The following is a 13,928-nucleotide window of genomic DNA, read 5'->3' on the forward strand; positions in this document are numbered from 1 at the left end:
CTGGACCCTCCCTAATTTCTTTAGTCCCAGATAAGATGAGCTGGAGAGGTTTTTTTTTTTCGGGGCTACATTCAAGTGTTCATTTCAAACAATAGGAAGCACAGAGGATTTAGCATCATTAGAAGATGTGAGTTTGAGAATAAAGAGACAATGAGACGTAATGGCACAGATTCTGCCAAGAGATTGCTGGAGGTAGCAGCAAGCAATTGGATCAAACGATCGATGTGGGCTGGCAAAGGCAGCGGAGCAGCTTCAAAGCTGTTACTGCCTCAGCTTCCTAAGGCTCAAATGGTGCAAAGGAACTGGAAGATGCGGAGGATAAATAGGCAGGCTTGGAAAGAGGGATTAAAACCCCGTAACTCCAGATGAGCCTTCAGGGCCGACAATGCCCCGAGGCTTGTGGGCACATACCCAGTTGTTACCTGTGTATAGCTTTATCCCCAACTAATATGCCAGGTGGTGGAGTTTTATTTCCTTGTTGACTTTTTTGCTGCCACCCAGGGAGTCTTGGTAACTGTAAACAAAGATTTAGAACACTAATAAAGTGTCGGGCGCCAATGCGGTTGACTGTATGCAGGTACTAAAATCAAGTAACCTCTGGGTGAGCAGCTGGTATGGGGGGACCCCAGCCATGTGGGCTGGTGGAGGAGGAGGAGGCCAAGAGCAGGGAGGTGGGGTGGGGAGAAGGGGATCTGATTGCTGAAGGCCCCAGTTCAGAGCCCAAGATTTAGGCAATTGTAGTAGATGCTGTTGGGTCGGCAGGAGCCCCCAGCTCCCAGCTGCTGTGAGTGTTGGCTGATAAGAGCTCACAGAGGCCCCCTTTGCCAAGAATTACCCTCAAAGGATACCTAGGAGGTAACACTCCTACATTCCCCACCAGGAGGAGCCTATAGCAATGACTGACCGATACAGGCATACAAAAGGCCAGCCACCTTGCCTTAAGGAGGAGGTGCTTGTGTCAACACCGTGATTTATGCTCCAGAGCCTTTTGCGGATCAGGACAAGTTTAGATTTTACCCCAGCAGACATCTTCACTTGGTCGTCTCATCTTTTCTGCTTTCCTCTCTTAGATGCTTCTCCTGAGAGTCCTTCCTCAATACACCATAGGCACCTGATTTTCCCTATCTTGGGTCCTGCTTTTGGGGAATCCGACCTAAGACACACTGAGGGTTTTAGGTCCCCATGCCACAGCTAAGTCTGGCAGGAGGTTGGGAGGGCTTTGAAGCAGGAAGATCTCAGAGACGCGTATTCAGGGCCAATCCTCCAGCTATGCATACATGCAGGGCATGGTGGGTGGGGATTGCAAATGAGTGGACAGAGGATGGACATGAGGGCCGTCACCGGGAAAGTACAACTAGAGCAGCCAGCAAGAAGACCAAAGACAAACCCAGCGCTACAGCCCAGGTCAGCAAAGCCGGGGGTGGGAGATGCAACGACTTGTAGGATACACGGAGGTTCAGGTCTCTTGTCTGGCTCACCAAATCCTTGGTCTGTTGGTGACAAGACCTAACTACTTATTAGCCATGTGAATCTAGGCAAGTTAATTTACTTTTCTAAACCTTAATTTCTTCATCTGTAATATAGCATACATTCAAGAAACAGTAACTATTTTATTATATATATATTATTCTAAGCCATGGTGGGTAATGGAATTTTTGCCTGCTGTGTGGTGGACCTGGATTTCTACACAGGGCCCACCTGTAGGTCCAGACTCAGAAAGCAAAGAAATGCAAAGCTATGGGATACAAAGAAGGGGGATTAAATAATGGCCAGACCAACCTGAAAGGCCATCACGATGCTTGTATGGCTACCACAGTCCAGCATCTTAAGGCCCAGGGCCCTGAGTTGCTATTTTTGCATCTTCAGAGCCAGTCTTTGAGAGGGACAGGGAAAAGGAGAGGGAAAGACAGCTATAAGCCAAGAATCAGAATTGACCATCTTTTATTCAGAATTGGACCCAAGAGGGTCTGTTGTGACTGAAAGTTGGCCAGTCAATAGTTATTGACTCCAAGTCTGAAATTGCAAGAGAGTTTTTCTCTAGCTTGGCAGACACTACATGCACAATGCCAGATTCCCAGTGCCAAAATCAAACTGGAAGTTCCCAAAGACAAGAACAGCAGGAACCCTGAGCCATTCAAATATTCTTTCCCTAGGACCACTCTCTACTCTCCCTACACTTCTAAGACAGAGTTATATGGTCCTTATTTTAGGACAGAGTTCCAAGAAGCAGGCCTTGAGGTGAGAATTCATGTGCAACTTGACTTATTGAGAAGTTTCTCTTGGGAGAAACTGGATGCAGAAATCAGGATGAGACGGGAAGAAGCGAAGCAGAGTTCCAGCCTCAGCCTGACCCCACAGGGGAGGTTGGGAGTATAAATGACACCTTAGATTTTGGCCTAACTCTAAGGCAGAGGAGCTGGGCTTTGATTTTCCCACCTCAGTCAATCATTGGATAAAGACCACTCTTGAGGACATAAAACCCCAAGAACTTTTGTCTCTCAGTAGCCAGCCCAGAAGCCCTGGGTGGTTCTCCATAGAGCATCAGAGATGGAGAATTAGAAGCCACTTAGAAGACGAGGAAAGGCACACTGAAAAGGTCAAAGGGGTCCAAGGGAATCTGAGTGGAACACCAATGGATATGCTAAGTTAAGACGTGCTGATGGATGTGCTAACTTATGCACACTTAAGATTATTTTAAGGGCCTGGAAAAGGCTAGTCATTTCTGCAAATATGCCGTTTATTCTACATGTTTTAGCATTATAAAATGGGAATGGCATAGAATTTAGCATTAGAAGATATGAGTTTTAGTCCTGGCTCTGACTCATATAAACTTTGTGACCTTCAGTAAATCTCTCAGCTTTCCTGGGCCTCTGTTCCTACATCTATAAAATGGATTTATTATTTTTGAGCTTTTTAATATACATTGATATTTTCTACTGGCTCCACAGTTTTCTGGTATATGTGTTTTAAAACATGGAATAGGATGGTAGATTTTTCTATTCTGTCTGGTAATTTTGTCAGTTTTTTCCTTTCTATTTCAAGCCATAACGTCAGCCACTCGAATACAGGGTTGTTCTTTTTGTTACTGTGCAATGTCTCTTTTAATACTTTTTGGCCTGAATTCAATTTATTCTGATATTAATATTGCTATCTCACCTTTCTTTTCATAGTAATCACCTTTTTGGTTTTTTCCATTCCTTTATTTTCAACGTTTCTGGATGATTATGTTTTAGGAATGTCTATTATAACCACATACGGTTGGATTTTTAAAATTCTGATTTGATAATCTTGTTCTTATAGGCAACTTGAATTCCTTTACATTTATTTTGATTACTGCTCTATTTAGATTTAGTCATATGATCTTATTTTATGTTTTATATTTATTATGCTCTTTATTTGCTTCTTTTCCCACTTTTCCTTCTTTCTGTTTGATTGATAGTTTCAAATTTTTAACATATTACTTAAGTGTAAAAATTTGTAACAAGGTTTAAGGCATTCAGCATCTCTGCCCTCCTTTCAAATAACCCCAACCCTGTCTGCTTCAATTACTCACTGAACACCTTCTCCCTCTATATTTTCCTGGGTATTATTTGAATTACATCTAATTGTATGACAAATATCATTCTTTTTGAAAGAGTCAATAGTAAATTAAATTTATCAACCTATTTGACTGAATTCTGTACTAATTATTGTTTCTGTGCTTCATCCATCTCTGTCTCTCAGGGTGTTTTCTTCTTCCGCCTAAAATATATTCCTTTTTTTGAGGAAGATTAGCCCTGAGCTAACCGCTGCCAATCCTCCTCTTTTTGCTGAGGATGACTGGCCCTGAGCTAACATCCATACCCATTTTCCTCTACTTTATATATGGGACACCTACCACAGTATGGCTTAGCCAAGCGGTGCCATGTCTGCACCCGGGAGCCCAACCGGCGAACCCTGGGCTGCCGAAGTGGAACGTGCGAACTTAACTGCTGCGCCACCAGGCGGCCCCCTAAAATATATTCCTTAGTAGTTATTTCAGTGAAGATCTGTGGGTAATAATATCTTATTATTTCCATTTTGTCTAGCCTGAATTCATTTCCTATTGTGGGTTTTGTTGCTGTGTTTCTTAGCATTGTTTCCTCAAGTGTTTGGGAACTTTATTATCGAATGGAGGCTCTTTCTCTCTCTTTCTCTCTCTCTCTCTCTCTCTCTCTCTCTCTCTCTCCCTCGCTTCCCCACCCCGTGTCTCACAGTCTTGCAGCTTTTTATGTGATCTCTTCTTCCACCACCTCCTAAGAACATTCAGTCCAAAACCAGGTCTTATATTGGTGGCTCAGGGCTCCCAACCTACACTGATATTGGGGTTATTACATAGTCAGCAACAAAGTCAGCAGACATTTAAGCATAAGTGCAGGATGAAAGACTTTATTTCTTACAGCTTCCCTGTTGCACAGCTTTATATAAATGGTAGCTCAGATAGTGGTTTTAAGAGCTTATTTCGGCATCCTTTAGTGAATGAGAAAGCCTCAAACTTGCTTCTGATTTTTAAGAATGAATTTGAGGAGTGAGTCTCTTACTTCCCATGGAACACTTTTAGTCTTGTTATCCCACAAGAACCCAGATTTCTCCATTTGCTTCTGGATCTGCAGTTAAGTGAGTCTGAAACTCAATCCCAGTTACTCCTCTGTGTTCACTTCCATTTCTGATCTTCAGAGATGTTTCTCTCAGTTTTTAGAATGGCTATGTTGTCTTAAATTCTTCTGACCATAATTTGTATTTTTCAGTTATTGCTGCATAACATGCCACTCCTGAAAACTGAGTGGTTTACTGTAATAGTCATTTATTCTCACTCATGCATCTGGGGTCTGGCTAATCTGGGATGGGTTCAGCTGGGCACCTCTGCTTCACTCTGCAGGGAATGAGATGGAGGAATAAAAATCCTAGCTTCTTTATCCTCTTCCTATTCAGTCTCCTGTTAGTGCCCTGCACACCTCCCCCATTAGCCAAGCTCCATGGTAGCCAAATGACCAGGGTACCATTGACGAGTCCATAAATGTCAATCCCCTGGAGCACACAGCTGGGTAGAGGTGAGAAGGAGCAAAAAAGAATATGCAGCACAAGACTCAAGGGGAGTCACAGGCAATTGGAAAATCACTGGGAGACACAGGGCATGCACAAACAGAAAACCAAGACTCACAAGTCTCAAAAAGGTGTAATCACCCAGGACGGATTTTGGAAAATCATTCTTTTTGGGTTTTTGGAAATTGGCAACTTTTGGCTCAGATGAGGGATACAGAGGCCGAGAGGACCCTGTATCTCCAAGGGGGAAAATCCTGTCACCTTTGAAGGCTTGTCTTGCACTCAAAGAAATATTGCACCCTTTGAACTTTTTATTACTTAGGTCTCATTCGTCTAGTATTTTGTACTGAAAAGAATAAGAGGAAGGCAATTTTTTCCGTTCAATGGATGCTGGAGTGTCCATCATGAGCACTATTGAGTTCCCACTCTCCCACTGTCAACTTCCCTGACCTGGGAAAAGACATGTGGCTTCCCGAGTGTCCAATTCCCTCCTGCAGAAAATGAGGAAGTTGAATCAAATGCCTTCACAACTCAGTATCTATGGTTTAGAGATGGGATGAATGGCACTTGCTTGCTTATAGTTTTTTTTTTTTTTATTTTGCTGAGGAAGATTAGCCTTGAGCTAACATCTCTGCCACTCTTCCTCCATGTTATATGTGGGTCACCACCACAGCACAGCTGATGAGTAGGGTAGGTCTGTGGCCAGGATCTGAATCCACGAACCCAGGTTGCTGAAGCAGAGCATGCCAGACTTAACTGTGATGCCACGGGGCTGACCCCTGCATTTTTTTTTATTAAAAATTATTCAACATTGACTGCTTGTATTCTGGTCTTTTTACTGAATCACTAGAACTAATGGAAATCTTGTGAGAGAACTTTATATTTTCTATTTTCCCTACCTTAATTCTTAAATCCATCGTTTTCTTCTATGCCTCCCAGGCAAAGGAGAGCCAGCCCTGACAGCCACCCAAGGCAAAACGTGGTTTGATAATGGGAAAATGAAAAAGCTAGAAGGCTGTGAATTTAGATTTCTAGCATGTGTACTGATTTCCTGGCCTCATGGACATCCTAGTAATTATCTAGAATTATGCATAATTTTCCTACTTCTGTTTTCTAAGAAATTGTCAGTTTTAAGGTCAGAGTTTGACAATTTATTGGTTTGCCCTGTAGAAATAATTGGGGGCATCTGGGACTGGAGTCTTTAAGGTGTGCAGTTGGGGCCGTAGATGTGAAGCTGCCTCCTATTTATAGCTGAGCAAGCTTAATTGTTGCTTTTCAATCTAAATAGAAAGGCTCTGTTTACTGCTGCTTTTAATTGTAGCAAGCTGGTGAAAAAGCATGCCGGGCCTCTTCAGTAAACGCAATTCAATAAAAGCATTTTGTCAATAAATTATTGTTGCCATCGTGAAAACCATGCACAGCATTCAAATATAAAGCAAGCAACAGTTCAGCTTCTCCCTTTGATGTCCCCACCATAATGCTTTTAAATTTTCTTAATTCATTCTCTTTTTTTTCTGTTTTCATAGAATGTTAGAGCTGATAAGGGTGTTGTCGATCTTCTCAGCCTCTAGCCTTCATTTTACAGAGGAAAATCTGAGTTCCCTGTGCAGGGCTGGGACACGATTGTGTCTAGAGGCGTTAAAAGGATGGATCGTCTGGGAAATCAGAAAGTCAACCCTCTTTCTGTGTGTGTGCCTGGTTGGAAGAAGATTTGGTGCACACCAAACCTTTATTTGGGGAGTTTTCTTTTATAAAGCTCTTCTCACATGTTTTCTGCCCAATGTGCCATTTTATCCTCAAATCCCTGGGAACTGAGTAATACAGGACAAGGATCCAATCTTGATCAGATCAAAATCACAAACCCAACAGTGTTTTATGGGAGAATGTTCCAGAAGAAGGTTCTTTGTGTGGGAAGGTAGGGATGAGTGGAGGATTGCATGTTTCAAAAATGACCATGGCAGTATTTCCAAGACCACATGCTCTTCCATTGATCCATTTCTCCATCCCTTGAACCTGAACAGCCTTTACAAATGCCTTGATGAGTAGAATGCAACAGAAGTAATTGCAACTGACTTTTGAGGCTAGGTTGGAAAAGACACTGTGTTTCCACTTTCTTTCAGGATGCTTGCTCTTGGAACACAGCCACCACGTTGGGAGGAAGCCCAGGCCACGTGGAGAGGTCCCAAGTAGGTGTTTAACTGAGGTCCCTGGTGACAGCTGGCATTGACACGTGAGTGAGACTTTGAGCTGCCCCAGCTGGTGATGAGTACAGCTGAGTGAATTATCTCCATTGAGCCCTTTTGAAAATTCAGATTCTTGAAGACAATAAATATTGTTGGTTTATGCCACTACATTTTGACATAATATGTTGTACAGCCATAGAAACTGGAATTTTGTGATACAAATACTATTCCCTTGCATCTCACTTCTCTTTAAAGTATGTCTTCCCCTTTCCTTTAAGGGCCCTTTCTCCTTTTCTTTCAGGCAGCACTGTTGTTACTTCTACTAGTGATGCTACTATGACTCAAATACTGTTGCTACGGTGTCTATTGCTACTGCTGAGAAAAATAAGACAATTTTGATAGCTAATGTTGAGTACATATCTACTATATAGATTTAAGCCTTTAACTTATACTAAATCATTCACTTCTCATAGGAGCCTACTATGGGTTGAATTGTGTCCCTCTAAATTTATATGTTGAAGTCCTAACCCCCAGCACTTCAGAATGTGACTGTATTTGGAGATACGGTCTTTAAAGAGGTAAAATGAGGTCATTAGGGTGGGCCCTAATTCAAAATGATTGGTGTCCTTATAAGAAGAGGAAATTAGGACACAGACGTGAAATGAATGAAGTCACATTTCTGTCATGGCTGTGGATGCCAAGACCTGGGCTAGAGTGTTTTCTCTCTCTTTCTCTCTCCTCTCATCTGTTCCTCACATCTAGGATAGGACTCTGATGCCCATGGCAAAGCTACATAATAAGAGGAGGCTGGGTTCCTGAATAACTGTGTGGAGCAGAGCCACTCTGTCCACTCACATTGAATGAAGGCAAGGAATAAATCCTTTTGGGTTAAACCAATGGATTTTGGGGGTTGTTTTTTCACTGCTGTTAGCCTACCCTTACGAATATAGATTATCATTGGAATTAAACCATTCAAACTATTCCACTGCTGGTCCACAGTAATTGGTTTAGGTTGGGTACATGCCCCCATCAAAGCCAATGAGATATGAAGAGCTAATTTCTGAGGATTCTGGCAAAAGGAAGACTCTTACTAGAACTACTAGAACTGATTCCTTTCTCCCACCCTACCGCCAACATGCTGAGAAATGCAAGCTCCAAATCTACTGTAGCTTTGTGCTGTCAGGAGACCACTACGTGGAGGAAGGGGCCAGTACTGCAGAAGGCAGAGAGACGGGGAAGCCAGGTCCTTGATGACATCATTTGTTCTGCTGGACCAAGCCTTGCCAGATCTACCTGTGGGCCTTCTCAGTTATGTGAGACAATAAGGTCACATCATCATTTTAGTCTATTTGGGCTTTCTGCTCCTAGAAACATAAAGCAGCATTACTGAGCACCAACTTCCTACATAGCACCCATTATGTCCTTTTTTCTTCCTAATAGAACCTCAGTTTTTTTCAGGTGCCCAGACCTCATGTAGAGCATATGACTCAGAGGAATCCCTTCAGCTTCTAGAATGAATCTAACTGGACTAAGGGTTATCTCATCCCCTTTGTTTGTGATTGGTTTATGAAAAGTCATGTGACCCAGTTCTGGCCAATGATATGTGATGAGAGGGTCATTGGAGTCCTCTGGAGAAGTCTGCTCTGAAGAGCAAGCTATTCTCTCTCTCCATATTTGAATGAAGGCAGATAAATCCACAATTGTCCTCTGGCCGGCCTTAAAAATGAAGCCAACCATGTGAATAGCAAAGCCAAGGATTGTGGAGAACCTAAGCTCCAGATAATAATATTAGGATGCTGGATCAACTAACTACTATTAAATTTCCTATTAAATGAGCTTATGCATTCCTTAATTTAAAAAGCCAGTTTAGAGTTTATTGAAATAGCTGAAAGTTAATGGCTACATAAAGCATCCAGTAGTTCCGAATGCCTCCAATAGAGTAAATAATCCCTACCCTCTGCCCGCAAAGCAATGGCAGCCAAAATTTGCTTTATCCCTTCTATCTCTGTCTCGTTAGGCTATAAATGGCCAAATGGTTTCCTCTCATCTGAAGGGCCATGGGAAGAACTCTGTGCAACCTTTCCAAACCAGTCCCGAAATAGAAAATGTTGGAAGTGGTATTTCAGCCTTAAAGTGGTCTGTGCTCTACGACACAGACTAAGTGAGGATTATTTGACAATATTTGCAGCAGGAGGGGGAAGAGTTGGCATATTCCTGGCCTCTTGAGTGAGTCATAGGACTGGAAAAGAGCTCAGCTCCTCTCTTTTCTTGTCCAAGATTGCTCTTTGATGGTATTGAAGGGATTTGATGACTGATGGTGAAAATGAAATTAGTTGGTAGTCTTAGCCAGATAATTATGTTCTGAACTCCAGGAGAAATAGACTTTGAGGCATCTATTTATAAACGAAAGCTTTCAGATGCCTAACATTTATATATAGGCTTGGTTCTTATATTTGTAAAGTTTCTTTTTCAACTAATGTTATTAATGCCTATTATCAACTCTGGGAGGTAACTGTAGCAGGTTTTGTCAATGTCATTGTACACATGAATTTGGACAAGGAGAGTGATTTGATTTCTAGGTTGATTCCATTATGATAGAACATACTCTGTATGATTTCAATTCTTTTAAATTTGTCGAGGTTTGTTTTATGACCCAGGAAATGGTCTATCTTGATATATGTTCTGCTGGCACTTGAAAAGAACGTGTGTTCTGCTGTTGTTGGGAAGATACTTCTATAGATGTTGATTAGATCCTGTTGGTTGAGTTCTTGTATATCCTATCTGATTTTCTGCCTAGTTGTTCTATCAACTATTAAAAGAGGGGTGTTGAAATCTACAATTATAATTGTGAATTTGTCTATTTCTCATTTTCGTTTTATTAGCTTTTGTTCACATATTTTGCAGCTCTGTTGTCTGGTGCATACACTCTTAGTATGGCTATGTCTTCTTGGTGGATTGACCCTTTTATCAGATTATATCTCTCTCTGACTCTAATAATTTTCTTTGTTCTGAAGTCTACTTTATCTGCTATTAATATAGTCACTTCTGCTTTTCTTTTATTAGTGTTTGCTTGATTTATCTTTTTCCACCATTTTACTTTCAACCTGACTGTATTGTTATATTTGAAGTGAGTTTCTTGTAGACAATATACAGTTGGATCATGGTTTTTAATCTGCTCTGCCAAGCTGTTTTTTAATTGATATATTTAGATCCTTTACATTTAATGTATTTATTCATCTATTAGGGCCTAATTCTGCCATTTTATTTTTGTTTTCAGTTTGTTTTCTCTGTTTTTATTTTTGTTTTCTTTTTCCTACCTTTATATAGGTTAGTTGAACATTTGTTTAGAATTCCATTTTGAATAATTTATAGTGTATCTCTTTGTATAACTTTTTTAGCGGTTGTTGTAGGTATATATATAACATCACAGTCTACTGTTGCCATCATTTTACTAGTTTGAATGAAATATAGACAACCTTACCTTTCTTTACACTCATTTATCCTCCTCTGTTCATAATATAATTTTCTTCAGTATTTCCTCTACATACACTGAGAACCACATCAGACAGTGTTATAATTTTTGCTTCAACCCTCAAATGTAATTTAGGAAACAACAGAGAAGAAAATTCTATTGTATTTATCCATAATTTTGATTACTGTATTTTTTCCTTCCTAATGTTCCAAGGTTCCTTCTTTTATCAGTTTCCTCCTTTTAGAATACGTCTGCTGGCGATATATGCTCTTCATTTTCTTTCATGTGAGAATGTCTTGATTTCCCCTTCATTCCCAAGGATGCGTTCACTGCATCTAGGATTCTGGGTTGACTGTTCTTTGTTTTCAGCACTTGAAAAATGTTGAGACACTCCCTTCTAACCTCCATGGCTTCTGATGAGAAGTCACTTTCATTCTAGTTGTTTTCCCCAATAGGTAGGTTGTCACTTCTCTCTCACTGTTTTCAAGATTTTCTTTGTCTGTAGTGTTTTTGGTGTGGCTTTCTTCGGGTTAATCCTGTTTAAGGTTTTCTCAGCTTCTTCAGTCTATAGATTTGGGTCTTTTGCCAACTGTGGGAACTTTTCAACCATTATTTATTTAAGTGCTTTTTCAGTCTTACCCTTTTTCTCCTCTCCATCAGGGACTCTGATGATATGAAAGTTAGATCTTTTTTGTAATGCCACAGGTCACTAAGACTCTATTGATTGTTTTCAGTCTATTTTATCTCTGTTGTTCAGATTGAGTAATTTCTATTATTCTATCTTCCAGTTTACTGATTGTTTCTTTGTCCCCTCCATTCTGCTATTGAGCCCATCCAGTGAGTTTTTTTATTTCAGCTACTATATTTTTTGGTTCTAATGTTTCTATTTGGTTCTCATTTATATTTTCTATTTATTTGCTGAGACTTTCTATTTTTTCCTTGCTTTCAAATATGCTCATAATTTCTACTGAAGTATTTTTGTAATCACTGCTTCAAAATTTTGTCAGATAATTTTAATATTCCTGTCATCTCCTTGTAGTCTTAAAGTTTTTCTTGCTACATTTATATCCTGTCCTCCTTTTGTATTTGAAATACAAAAGAAACGTATATAAGATTTTTTCTATAATTATTAAATCTGGGGGACTTGATTTGATTCTGGTGTCTTTGAATCAATTTCCAATGTTTCGCAGCTGTTGAGGATCTGAACAGAGCATGCTGTCCTTCCCTTCTCTTTGCAGGACATGAGACTGAGCTGCCAAATGGATAAGAGAAAGACACAGAGGCAGCTCACCTCTGCTTCTTGTCTCACAGAGACTGAGCACCTTGTGTAAACCGTTTAATAGATGCTTATGTATGAAAGGCCTCCTTTTTATCTATCATCTCTCACGTCCAATGTTTATCTATAGGAGGTTTACCCAATGAGGTCTATGTAATGGGCACAAAAATATTGATTGAATTGGCAAGCCTCCAAAACATAGCATTTGGGAAGCTGAGTCGAAGTGTCCAAAATGAGTCCATCATTTTTTCCAACTTTGTGGGAAAAAAAAAATCTCAAAATCTTTGTATCCCTGAGTCGGAAACTTCCAAAAGAAATGCACGTACCAAAAAGAGAAAAGTGTGCACACCCAAAGACATATCTATATTAGCAAGATTTGTAACAATGCAAACTGGAATCAACCCAAATACCAATCAACAGTAAAATGAATAAATAAATTGTAATATTTTCACACAATGGGTTATGACACTGAAATGAGAATGAACAATCTGTAAATATACACAATAATATGGATATATCTCACAAATATACTATTGAATAAAAGAGTCAGACACAAAAGAGTACATATTGCATGATTACATTTGTATAAACACAAAACAAGACAAAACTAATCAGTGATGTTAGGGATCAGTATAGTGATTATCCTTGAAGGGAGGAAAAATGAGACACAGGGGGTTTCTGGAATGCTGCCGTGTTGTGCCTTTTTGACCTGGGTTCTGGTTATACAGGGAAATAGTTTATTAAAGTTAATAGAGTGGCACACTTATGATTTTGGAGCTTTTCTGCATGTATGCTATACTTTAATAAAAATATACCAGGCAGGTTTCATTGCTTCCTTCAATCATAGCCCCTTCTGGAAAACTTACCACATTCACAGGATCAGTCCTGGGTTATGATGAGATCCTATCCCCACGATACCATCCCTCGGCATAATTGGTTAATCCAGGACTGGACATCTGACCCAAGGGTAGCCGTGTGTAGCTTTGGCTGAGTCAATAAAATTTCTTCTCTTGGGAATTTGCACTACACACACATACACACACTCACACACACACACGCACAGAGGCTGTTGTACCTTGTCAGAAGACAAGGACAAGGATGTAAATTCTTGTAGCCTTAGAAATGTGGCTGCCCATAAGGACTATGAGCAAGCTGGCAGGTAAATGGAGAGGTTCTGCAGAGAAAAGAAAATGGAGCACATGGCCAGAGAGAAGAGACAGACTCTTCAGTCCCTGAGATCAGGGAAAGCCTAGCCCAGACTATAGAGCTGCCTATCAGACATGCTGCTGACCATAGACACACGACAGCCCGGTTGAAACCAGAACTTCCCAGCTGAGCTCAGTCCCAATTGCTAGTCTCAGAATTGTGAGCTAAATAAGTAGTTACTGTGTCCAGTCACTAAGTTTCGGGATGGTGTATTATGCGGCATTGTTGTGGTCATAGGTAACTGATACAGAATGGATGGGAAACCCTGTACACACATACAAACACGCACCTCTTGCAGATCCTCAAGTGAGGAGCAGACTGAGGTCATTTGTACTCTTTGCATGGAGCAAGCCCAGACCAGTGGCTCTCGGCTCTGTCTTCCCAGTCTTTGTTTAGAGACAATCTCTTCTAGATTCAGAGAATCTCAGATAAAATGAGATCCTGAGGAATGCTCTTGTGTCTAAGGCTACCCCCAGCTTCCCTGGCAAGATGGAGAGAGGCTAAAGATGCCTTCTCTCCTGGAGGTCAGGCTCCAATTCCTCATTTCAATAGACTTCATTCCATGTCTTCCACTCTTACAGGCACATCACCCACCTCTCTCTTTTCCTCATAGTATTTTGTATTGTCAAGTCTGGCTGTGGGCTTCCTCTAATTTTTGTAACAAATCAGGAGTTCTCATTGACACTCAAGGGAGGAAGACAGTATCTCTTTACAGGCCACGTAAAAGCAC

At 40.7% G+C, this 13,928-nt stretch overlaps 1 long non-coding RNA gene across 2 annotated transcripts in view; it reads left to right on the top strand.

The window, feature by feature from the left end:
- The first annotated feature begins 546 nt into the window (after positions 1-546).
- Positions 547-13,928, top strand: part of LOC123277245 (uncharacterized) — a 104,121-nt gene continuing 90,739 nt past the window's right edge. Inside the window, exons 1-2 of one of the 2 annotated variants that reach the window (XR_011494559.1) lie at positions 547-577; positions 7,182-7,291. This is a non-coding gene — a long non-coding RNA (uncharacterized lncRNA). The remainder of the gene's footprint in view (positions 578-7,181; positions 7,292-13,928) is intronic. The other variant, XR_011494561.1, reaches the window with a different exon arrangement.

The sequence above is a fragment of the Equus asinus genome, chromosome 15 (assembly GCF_041296235.1).
Source record: "Equus asinus isolate D_3611 breed Donkey chromosome 15, EquAss-T2T_v2, whole genome shotgun sequence".
In the NCBI taxonomy this organism is placed as follows: domain Eukaryota; kingdom Metazoa; phylum Chordata; class Mammalia; order Perissodactyla; family Equidae; genus Equus; species Equus asinus.